This window comes from Corapipo altera, unplaced genomic scaffold (genome assembly GCF_003945725.1).
Source record: "Corapipo altera isolate COAL_440 unplaced genomic scaffold, ASM394572v1 95, whole genome shotgun sequence".
NCBI classification, from domain to species: domain Eukaryota; kingdom Metazoa; phylum Chordata; class Aves; order Passeriformes; family Pipridae; genus Corapipo; species Corapipo altera.
The window spans coordinates 927,278-939,550 of NW_020884947.1; the positions used below are offsets into that span (position 1 = coordinate 927,278).

At 38.1% G+C, this 12,273-nt stretch overlaps 1 protein-coding gene across 4 annotated transcripts in view; it reads right to left on the reverse strand.

The window, feature by feature from the left end:
- Positions 1-12,273, reverse strand: part of CTBP1 (C-terminal binding protein 1) — a 238,594-nt gene that overhangs the window by 223,453 nt on the left and 2,868 nt on the right. The window contains exon 1 of one of the 4 annotated variants that reach the window (XM_027662641.1): positions 10,440-10,545. The exons of the other annotated variants lie outside the window; for them this stretch is intronic. The gene's annotated coding sequence lies outside the window, so the exon portion shown is untranslated. Of the gene's footprint in view, positions 1-10,439; positions 10,546-12,273 lie in introns of those variants that run through there. 4 annotated transcript variants of the gene reach the window in all.

The following is a 12,273-nucleotide window of genomic DNA, read 5'->3' on the forward strand; positions in this document are numbered from 1 at the left end:
TCATGCCATAATTCTTAGCCCCGCTCCCATGGATGCACGGCTCACACTGCAGGTGCCATACTTATGAAACACAGAGAACTGAAAACTGACAGCATTCCTCTTTTGTTTTTTCTGCTTTTACATGTGAAGTATATTATAGGGTTCACAGAGATGACTGAGATCCATCTTCCTTCTATCACCTCTCCCCTCACATCCTCCCCCAACTCCAAATTAAGAGTATTAAAAAAAAAAAAATAAAACAACTTTGGGTCAATACCAAATTTTTTCTTTAAAACCTAATTGTGAAACACCTCATATAACATCTCATATTAAGCATGACTGTGTCCAAAACATTTTATTATATTATTGACCTTATAACATATGCATCTTCAAACAGCCTACCTCATGAAGTCATTCTGTATTTAGAATTACAATACTCTGTGAAATACAATACCTTAAGTCTGGAAAGCAAAAACAAGCAAATACAAATGATTAGTAGTTTATTTCAAATCTTGAAATAGCAAATCCCCAGCCAAAAAGAACAGTAACATGGAATCATCCCTACTTTGACAGACAGCAACCACAAAAATAAGGTGGTGATTTCACACCCCCTCTTGCACTGTAATCCAAGTGACTCTATCATATACTCCTCAGGTAAGGGACTTACAAAATATCACAGAACCATCATTAACAAGGGAAAAGCAATGCAAAGAATGAACAGAGAAGGCTTCTTGCTGAAGAGGATGTATGTTGCACCAACTCTTGCTATTTGAACACATAATTGTATCTCAGATAATTTTCTGCTCTGCTTCAATAGGTATTAGGTCTTAGCAAGCAACCCATCCCCACACCACAGGCAAGGAAGGAGATGAACACTATAAAGTTTAGAGTCTTAGCACTAAAATCAGCTGGTGGAAAGATGTCAGATGTTTTCCCTAAAGAAGAGGAAGGATCACAGAGACCATCAAGTGACTACAGAACTTGCTATAGGACACTTTATGCTCTGAAGGAGCAAAAAAAATCCATTGCAGCTTCCATTCTGAGCCTCTGCAGGGTACAGACATCAATGAGTCTGAACCTTCTTTCTTATCAATATGACAAAAGGAGAGGTAAATGTTTTTGACACTAATGTCATCATTTTTCCTGCAGTCTCTTAGTCCCTCAGAGCCCATGAAAGCCTCTCAGTACCACCAGCTCAGCACACCCACTGCATGTTTACTGTACTTCAAGCAAGTGTCACTGCAGTTCATCTGTACCACACATCAGGTTTGCAGAGAACTTTCTGTTCACTGTCACAGTTACTTAACTACTGCTTGTGTGAATCCATCTTTTGTTTCCTGCTTCGTGCTCTGGCAGATTCTTCAGGATATGCTCCCCCCCCTCCCCATACTGATTTAGTGTCCAATAGAAAACTGGTCTATAACTAGATTTAATAAGGTATTATAACCAGGCTAAATATACATTCTGGATAGACTAATCTCACACAGGATTTTACCACACATTTCTGAAAACAGAAAACCTCCAAGACCCTTTCTTGGATTGTACCAGGATCTCTGAAAACTCAAACAATGGAAGCTTTTGGTCTGTCAATTCAAATTCCAGATTCTTGTTGGATCTGAGTTTTGCAATTGGCAACATGACAAATTCTTTTCCCACACGAGAACTGCAGCAGAAATTTCCCCTGATGTTTACTCAGCACAACCTTCCTAACTACTCAAGAGTCAGTGCTGAAGAGGGGAACCTTCATCACAAAGTGATCTCTGCAACATGTGACTGCCAATTGCCATGGATGTTTGTGTTGGACAATCCAAAATACTTTTGGTTGAATGCAATGTTATTTATTTGGTAGCATAACTAAAGAGTGACAGGATGTTTGTTTATTCTGCTGACACACTGCACCCATAAAGCTTAAGAGATAAACCCATTTGACAAGGAAATATTGCCAGAAAACACCTTCTTTGATTCATCACTTATTTGTTAAAACCCCACATACTACTCATTTTGTACATATATCAGTTCCATTACTCATAACAGTTTGATGAAAGAAGTATATTCTTCCTTAGAGAATTAGCATACACATAATAAAAGACAATTTCTTTGTTACTGTATAGTGAGTTAATATGCCAATATTTTATTTCACTTAACATTTAAACTGAATTTAGTTTTAATTTAATCTCGAGTTAACTGTCCTATCCAGAGGTATACATCCAAATGCTGAACTATTTCAAAAAATTAAAGGCTAAATTACAATCAACTGCCTTACCCTACACACTTTTTATGAGACTCATTTTTATTGACAATCTTGACATCAATGTGAACACCAACTTGAAAAAATACTGAATCAGGTTGCAAACTGTGTAAAACTTTCATGGCAGTGAAACTAGTACAGCCACTAGTACAAAGAAAAATTGGATTATTTTGACAAGTAGTTGGGCATAACACTATTTCTAAATTAAAATTTTACTGCAACCTCAAGCTGATGAAATACGTAGCATTTTTTGCTATCAAAATGCAACAAGTCAAAGGTAGAACTTTACAAATACCTCTTTAAAAAATCATATTATAATTATCTGATCCTTATAATACCTGTTGTTTACATCATAACTTCCATTTCAAGGTTCTGAAACGTATGCAAAGACTGCTAACAGCAAAAAAAAAAGCTAATTTAAGAGAAAAACACATCACTGGATAGGTTTTTACTGTAGGCCACCTTCTCAGGATGATGAGACAAATTAATATCTGCACTGCATATTTTTAGCCACTCTGCAGTTAATAGGCTGCTTCAGATGTTTTTACTGCATAGTCAATGGTTACTATTTGCAACAATAGTGACTGTCATTTTTAATTAGCATTGGGTAACAGCCTCCTAACATAAAAGACTTTCTATAGCTACAATAAATAACTGCTGGCTCATAAAAAGCCTTCAGATCAACTTCAGGTGCACATGGGCTTTGTGGACTTCAACACAGATACAGAATAACTTCTTCCAGAACTATACAAATGTGGTCACTGCAAACTATGACCAATTTTATGCCAATTAGGAATTTAGGAAAGAATGATGAAACTACAGTGGGCACACTTCTAGAAATTACTGTTTGCACCTCTGAAAAAAGCTCCTTGTGACCCTTAGTGGTAAGAAAGATCACAGAACATCCTGAGTTGGAAGAGACCCCCCCCCAGGGATCACTGAAGTCCAACTCATGGATGGTAACTGATATCAAGTTTTATTAATTACAAGTTTAAAGTCAAATGATGAAATTAGGACAACACCTTTCAGGATACAAAGTTCTCCCAGTCTGAACATCACAGATGAGACTCTACAGAAAACCTTTCACTTTTTATAACACAAAGCTATTAAACGTATCATGAAGGAGAGATGCTCTAAGGAAGAGTTGAAAAATTGACACTGGATATTAAACAAGTTACTGTTCCATGTCCAGATCACTTCTTAAACATTTATTTTTAATTATGACATTGTAAAAATTCACAGTAAATATTATGGAAATGGCTGTCACCCAGAGAAGTAGCTTCCCAAAAATGACAGCAGTCCAACTGAGGACATTCCTCCCAAAACATACATCAGAAATGCAGAGCACATTTCAGCCTTACCTTCCAAGTGTCAGAATGCCATTGTCTCTTCTCAAAACACTAGATAATATTTTGTACTCTATGCCCTTTGATACAATTCGAGGAACTCCAGCTGACAATACTCTGACTCATCGATATTATGCAGATGGAAAGATGCCAACAAAATCAAAGCACCGGCATAGAAAAGAGCTGGCAAAGAGTTGTTTATTGAGGCAGAAACAAACATAAACACACTGAGGAACTTTCAAGACTGCACTCATAATTCTCAGTAGAATATGCTGCTCATATGTCAGGAGAAGGGTCAGTTTAGCATTTTATCCTGTAGACCCAGAAAACACCTGTTTACATCCTCAGGCTTGCTAACAGACTGTCCCTTTCTCCCAAGATGGATCTGGACAATCACAACCTATGAAGCACCTCAAGACTAGACTGTTGTGCTTTTCCTCAACCAATTCAGTCATTGCTCCATCTAGAAACACACCCAAAGGAACAGAAAATCTTACTGGCATTTCTGAAAATCTTGTGATTAGTAGGCAAAGATATCACCAATGGGCTCTAAATCAGAAAATTCTATATATGTATGCATTTAGGACACATAATTGCAAGGCAAAACACTACCAATCAACCACAAACCCGGAAACAAATAATGCAGAACAGAGGTAAAGATGTAGTCAAATACAGAACAAAACAGCTTAAAATCAAATGCAGGCATCCAAAAACTTAGAACAACATTAAAAACTGCTCAAAATATCTGTCACGCTTATCTATGTATCTATTAATTTTGCTGTGAAATGCTAATTAGGAACTTGAAATTATCTATTCCTTCAACTTGAGCACTCTACTCCTGACTTCTTGTCCTCTAGGTTTATACTGCTTCCCCCAGCCACAGCAGGAACAGGCAATCCTTCCTGTACAAGCTTTAAGCATTTCCACGGGTTAAGTCTTCCCTTAATTAGGTGGGCAGAGATGTTTAATTAAAAGCAAATTGACCTAGTTTTAATTAAGTTTTATTCAAAGTAAGTATTAATAAGGTTCAGAAACCTTGATACACAGCCAGGATGCAACTGTGTTTATTTTGATATGGTCACGTCAGGATCGGAAAAGTTAAATTTTTAATTGCTCCAAGAGGGATGAACACGCCTTGCTTTTGACATCTTCACCAGTGTAACAAGGTAGGGCTGAAAGTAATACAGTGTATCTTAAATAGATTAAGGGATTTTATCTGCTTAACTTTTATGTTGGAACGACTCTACCACAATCTTTACTTTCTTCAAGCTGACTTCCCAGGAGGTACAAATCTGCAAAATCCATTTCCTCTCCCACAGTTATTGAGTAGAATGGGAAATGGCAATTGTTTCTCCAGAGAATCTTTCCCAGATACTTTGACCTTAAAAGTAAACAGGATCTTCTCTGTCATTTCTGTGCCAGCATTTGAGGAAACACATCAACCTGTGCACAATAATGTGAGTGTAACAGATTTCTTTGCTTGTTTCTCACAGTCTGAACTCCATTGGTCACCTCTCAACTGAAGGACAGCACGGACTTCGGTTTTTGTATCAGAGGACCTGAGGAATGATGTAATAACTGCATTAGATCTAATTCACATCACTTATATGGAAAAGTCAGAATGACTGTCACTCCCTGATATCACTCCCTCACTGCAGAGATGAAGGATGAAAGAAGAGATGGTAAAAAAAAAAACCAAACCAACAAACAAAACCACCCAAAACTATGCTTATAAATACTTAGAATGATAAATTCTTTAAATATCAACTTCTATATCTACTTGTCTGTCACAGTGCAGCATAAATACAGCACCAAAAAAGATACACATACATTTACCAGTTTAAGAGGAGATATAAGCAAATGTCATACCCTTCTCTTTCTGGAGATGTATCAGGAAGGAAAGCAGAGAAATTATGAAAGACCTACATAAAAGGGCATGCAAAAGCTTTCAAACCATCATTATTTCCTTGTAAGACACAGGGAAGATATTCCAGTTCTCACAGTCATTACCAGATCACAACATTCCCACTGGTTAACTTGCCTCTACAAAACCCGAGCACAGTCATCTGAGAAAGGTAGAGAAATACCTGACCAACACAGTGTAAATTGGAATGATTTCCACAGAACCACCACCTAATCTTTACTGTTCTAAAGGGAAACTGTCATGTAGTTGATGCTCTAAGATTTACCAAGATAACAAATGACATAATTTACTAGACAGAGCACACACTCAGTTTCTCAAAGCTAAAAGAACCCTTCTCCACACACACACTTCCAACTCAGAAATATAAACAGAAGCTGTTTGGATACAAAAACTTCTATTTATTCCATTATTTATGTGCTAAGACATATTCCAGGCACTGTGTAGACAGAAAATACCATTGTATAAACAAATTTTACAAACTTAGCCATATTGGTTTGTTCTCCAGATGAAGAAAAATATTCCTGTCAAATTGAAAACTGTTGGAGAAATTAGTTTTTAAGATTACAGACGGTTTCTTAGAATAAAATGATGTTCTTTGAACAACATAATAAAAGTATATTTTCCAAAGTGTTTGGGGCTGTTTCAACTATATAAAAAAAACAAACAAGCAAACAAACAAAAAACAGTAAATGGCCATTTTCAGTAACAAAACACTGACTCTGCTGTCTGCAAAGATAAAGATAAGGGTAGATAACTGAAGCAGGGTAACACACGAAGGAAACTGTGGAAACCTAAGGTAGAATTTGTACTTCAAACTATGATTTCCTAAATTTTTTTATCAAATTCATTACTTAACTGCTCTTCTCTGGCAATTGATTAAACTGATTGGTCCTCAGCAAGACATAAATGATAGGCCTTATTGTGGCCTGTGATTAATAACCTGTACAGCTGATTCTTTTTAAACTGTCTCACACTTTTTCAGCATTAAGCTGTCCCATCTACTCTGCTCTGCACCTGAAACCAGTTTACATAACTTCATACAGTGTGCAAATGGAGCAAGAATCATCTCTCAGATACCTGAGAACACTTCACACTCCACACAGCACTGGAGAATTTCCGTGACCACGCACAAAAGGAACAAGATAAAAAGTGTAAACTTTAGTCCTGAAAACCCTTATTCATTTCAGCAGACCCAGTGAAATTATTCAGCTGTTGGAGGGCGAGCACAAACACTGTTTGCAGTGAAATTCTCAATCTTGTATGTCTTGGGTTTGCAATCTACAAATTTAATTAAGAAGGCCAGAGGTTCTCCAATATTAATATTAATACAAATAGTCTCACTGGGGAAATGGAGAGTTGGTTACTGTCTTTTTCTCCAACATCCTAAGATGCTGCTAAAACTACACTTGTGGCTGAATCCCAACAGAGCAGTTGAACAACTCTACAAAGGCCCATCTTTTGTTCAAAATTTTAAACCAGACATTGATAATGTGTCAATACTCAATATCAATGTATTAACCAGCCAGCTGATATTCCTATTCAGCTACTCTAAAAAACTCCTAAATTAGTCACAACCATCTGAAAATACCTCACCAGCACTAATTCTGCTATTTGTTTCTGGAAACATTTTATTATCAAATCAATAGTACTGGAATTTTTTTAATGCTTTAGGACTTTTGATGTAAATATTATGTGAGTATCCACCCTGTGTGCTGCTGTAAGAGAACATTGCTTGTCTCAAAATTTCATCAGTAGATACTGAAGTACTTTAAAAAGATATTACCGTTACACCTGCTTCCCAGATGGAAAACAAAAACAGAAAGGTGAATTGACTTGCCCTAATCCAACAGCAAAGCAAGAAAAACAGTTTGTTCCAACTCCACTATTCCTATCCATCAGGTTGTACAGCATCTCTTAAATAGTACATCCCAGTAAAGTAGGACAATAAAACAATTTCAAAATACATTGAACAAGGAAATGAATTGTCACTTGCTCTAAATATGGGAGCTTTATGCTTCAATCTAAAATAGCAATCTTTATATAAATAAAAATTTTAATCCGAAATAATAATCCATTGTTAATGCAATAGCAATGTACGATTCCATAAAAAAGTCAACTCCAACAATAGTAAAAAAGCAAAACATTGTCCACTAACAGCAGCAATTGAATTCCTTTTCCTCCTCTTCCATCTTATTAGTCCAGAATACATCTAGTGGGCTTCTAATACTTTTCAAGAAATGACAACTTAAAACCAAAAATCAATAAAATATGTTGATCATTTCTGTTGTGAAAACAATTTGTAACAACTGTGAATTACATTGCTGTTGGGTCTATTATTTATCATTTCACCTTAAGTCCAAAAGTGTACATTCCATTCACAGGTTTAATCCGCACTGTTGCACAGTAATAGTGGATTCAGCCTCTGGAACAGGTATCTGATAATACCCTCTTAGAGCACTTGGCAAAGGAAAGTGTGGGATTATGATCCATAGAAAGCTCAAAGTGTTTCCTAGCAAATGCATGAACACCTTAAAACTTGCAACACCACGTGTCTCGACTGTGCTGAACTATTAGTTCCCTTGCAGACTTCTCAGAAAACAAGTGTTTTCCAACCACTGCATAGGGCAGGGAGGAAGATAAACTCAAAACTTTAAAATATTTTACTAAAGATGTTTCTAATGCATTGCCAAAACCACAAAACATTTTAACAACTACTACTAGAAAGCTGAACATACCTCATGTCCCCCAAATGTCTCTTCACTATCATAGTGAAAGTACTTTTCACTATTAAGGGAAATGATCCCCCTGTGCTGAAAATTAAACCTGACCTTTCTCCCTTCTGTTTCCTAAGCATTCAAATAGCCTAATTACTAATTAGTATCTCTGGTGGCTCTCTCGAAAAACAGTTTTATGTGCAAACATGACAATTCTTCTCATATCCCTCTGAGCTGATCAGTATAATCTGAAGTTCTTCCCTGAAAAGCTCAGGGTAACACTGAACCCTCTCAACTCAAGGAAAATCAGAAATGTGGTCCAAGTCTCTCTGGCTGCAATCCAAACTCCCCCAATATTTACCACCTAGAACACTAAGCTCTGATTTTATTTCCTACTTCATATGACCACCATTTTTGACATTGAAAAAAAAAATCCTAAATAATAAATAAATCATACACATGCTTAGAAATAGGAATGTGATGCAATGCAAATAAATCAGTATTGCTTCATTCTGCAAGAACCTAAAAATCATTCATTCAGAATAGCAGAATTTACCTGATTTTATGCTGTTACTTGGTAATGTAAAAATCTATTCTGGGTTCTGCTTTTGTTTTGTTAGAGTAGGAGGATTATTTTAATATGGAGAGGATTGATTTTGTTCCTGTATGCATGAGCTGCTGTTGATATTCCCAACCAGAAAGACTCCTTTCTAGAATTATCATCAATATATATTACAAGAGAGTGTTTACTTCCACTCCGCCTCTGTTCTAAAAGCCTCCTCAGTGTTAATTCCCAGAGCAAGGCTACAGGTCTCCTGCTCAAAATTTCTCTTTAGATTTTCTAATCCTTTTCTCCTTAATCTCCATTATACGAGAGGAAATCCACATATGCATGGTCTGTGAGGAGCTAAGTAACTTTACCTCTCACCATAGTTACCACATCTGATTTAACTACTGGCTGCGGACATTGAATCATTGTCCTTTAAGATTCCAGGTTTTATTTGTGTGTGCCTTGATGCATTCATCAAGCATAAAATCCTAAAAACAAGACTGATTTTAGTGTCATTAGTAGACAATCACGTTTCAGTTTATGCGACCATAAGATAACACATCATCCACCTCTGCTGTTTCTGCACTGTATGTGTTGTTTTCCAGGATCTCAGAAGGCAAAATGTTTAAATGTGTTACTACGACTGTTACTGAAAAGGTTTTCTGTCTAATTCAATTCCTTGAATGATTCTGAAACAATTATACATTCAGATTTTTATTAGTGTGCCCAACTATTCTATTAAGACTTTTTTGTTTCTCATGGTAACCAATTTTATTTGACTTAGCAGAAGCTGTTCAAATATTTAAAGGCACTCCGAGATGGCAGGAGTTTATGTAGGAGCATACATGCTGTGTCACAGATATTCCTTTCCTTGTTCTTTTTTTTTTTTTTCCCCTTTCAGAAACAGTAGCAAAGAAATGAGATCTCAACCTGCCACACTGCACCGGGAAGGTGCTCACTTCATCTCTTTATGTAAATATTCAAGTTACAATGGGCACATTTCGAAATTACAGGCTCGGTAGGTAAAACAGATGCTTCTTACGTTCCTTCATATGCCCTGAATGCCTCCTGCCAGAATCGCCAGGCGCAACGCAAGAACTAAAGTATAAACATCTGCAACACCTCTCTGTTTTGTTAACATTCTTTCACATGTTTTCTTGCTAACTCCAAAAAGGCTCGACGGTGTTAAAAAAAAAAAAACGGGGGAGGGGGGAATAAAAACCAAAACACACCAAACAGTGAAATTGGAAACATCTGCGAGATAGCGACGGAAAACGGAATGAAACATGAATAAACAAAAACATGGCGAAAGTGGCCTGGGGTTGTTACACTGTCAGATCATTTTTCCAAGCCCAACATCAAGGCTTTTGTTACAACCAAAGCGGTCATTTGCATGGAGAACCAACAGGGTTTCTTCTTCTTCAGCGTTTCCCCGGCCGTAACACACACACACACACACACACACCCCCACACACACGACACACACACACCACTCGCTTCTCTCCGCGCACACCGAGGCAAAAACCTCCCCCCACCCCGGCACACAAACAACGCGGCCAAAGGCGCTCCCGGCCCCGCCAGCGAACCCCGCAACGCCCCGCACACCCCGCGCAACGCCCCGCACACCCCGCGCTTCCCCGCGGAGGCGTCATTTAGGCACAAAAAACCGGAGACGAACCTTTGGAGCGCTGCCCCAGCCGGAGTTCTTCTCCCTCTCTCCCTCTGCTCTGGCTGTTGCTGACAAGATCAGGCTGAGATTAACAAGTCCATGCTACTCTGCCAGCCCCGCTCCTCCGGCGGCTGCTCACGCCGGGGGCTCGCGATGGCACCAAACTTTGGGAAAGTTAAAAATGGAATGAATTAGAGCGACGTGCAGCACAATGGCAGGGAAGCAGGAAAACACTGCCTGGGCAATTATTGCAGCAGCACGCAGGGCACTGCTCTGTAGTCAAGGCTGTGTCAGCAGTTTCTTTCTAAACCCCCCCATTTTCAGGGGGATGTAACTCAGAAAGGGGAAAAAAAAAAAAAAAACTAAAAAATTGCTCACGGCCAAAAAAATTGCTCGCGGGTAAACGCCCCATCCCCTTTGCATTTTAAATCATCCATTTAGACCATTCAGAAAGTTACAGGAGTCTGTGCACTTTATCAGGAAGTCCCACATGCCTTTTTTTATGTAAATACAAATCTTTTTTTAAATGAGATTTCACAAGGTTTTGATCTACACTGTGAATCTCCCCCCTCCTTTTTTATAAAAACAATTTAAAAAATACCTTGACATCTGAAACCCAGTTTGCACAAACATGGGATAATTTCTAAATAACTTCTACACACACACTGCCTAAAAGGTACCAGATTGGTCACAGGGATATGAAATTGCCCCCTCAGCTGACCCAGCACAGCCTGTACCGAGGTCTTAACCCTGATGCATAATGGTAACTTTGTAACCCCAATTGCTGAGCACCTCCCCATTTTCCCCGGATAAGGAAAGTGTCCTTAAAATCATGCTAAAATAAGGAAACTAAGCGTTTGATCTGCATTTACTACATTACAACGATGCTCTAAACTGGCACATCAGAGCAATCTCTCCTGCTGTTGTTAATCGCAGGGTTTTGTTGGTGGGGGCTTTTCCTTTTGTTTGTTTGTTGGGTTTTTTTACACTCTTGGCAATTTCCTCTCAGATACAGAAAGAAAAGCACCAACTTCTCCAGCCTTTTTACACAACCAAGATACACTAATACACTTGTCAGTTATAAGTTTAAAGTTATAATAAAAAATGGAAAAAAAAGAAAAAAGAAGAAAAAAAACAACAAAAAACCACAAAGCAACAAACCACAAACTGTATAGTCATGCTACTACTTGCTTTTAAAGTAAAAATACACCTTTATTGAAAAGACTATGCTGCAGCCTAAGCCTGCTGGGCAAGAAAACCAAAGCATAAGTTTTGCCCCTTTTGACTGATATAGAACATCCTCTAAAAGCCCTAACACTTACTGAACATATAATATTCATATAATCTATGGGAGTTGGAACTGGATGATCTTTAAAGTCCCTTCCAACCCAAACCATTCCATGATTCCATGTATCTGAAGGTATGCAATATTAGTACAGGTCATCTCACATTTCTGCCTTGCAAGGACAGCTGCCTGGCATGTTTTGAAGACAAGCTGCTTTGATATTAACACCTTGCTCTGTCAAGTACACTGCACACAGCAGTTGTTAAAAAAATACCAAAAATTCTCCCACTATTCAGAAGAAAAAATTAGCACAGATTAAAGGTGAGTGCCTAAGTATTTCACAAACATCCAAACTCACCAGAAGAATATAGTGAAGGCTCCAACTTCTCCATTATAAGATGGATAGCACAACCACCACCCATCTGAGAGGTCCTCTGAACCTGGGGACAACCTGTGCTCCCACCTGATCCAGCACAGGACTTCACATCAGGGGCTTATGCCAATCTTGTCTCTGAAAACAAGGAATGATGGTGACACATACTCAATTCTGCCACCTGG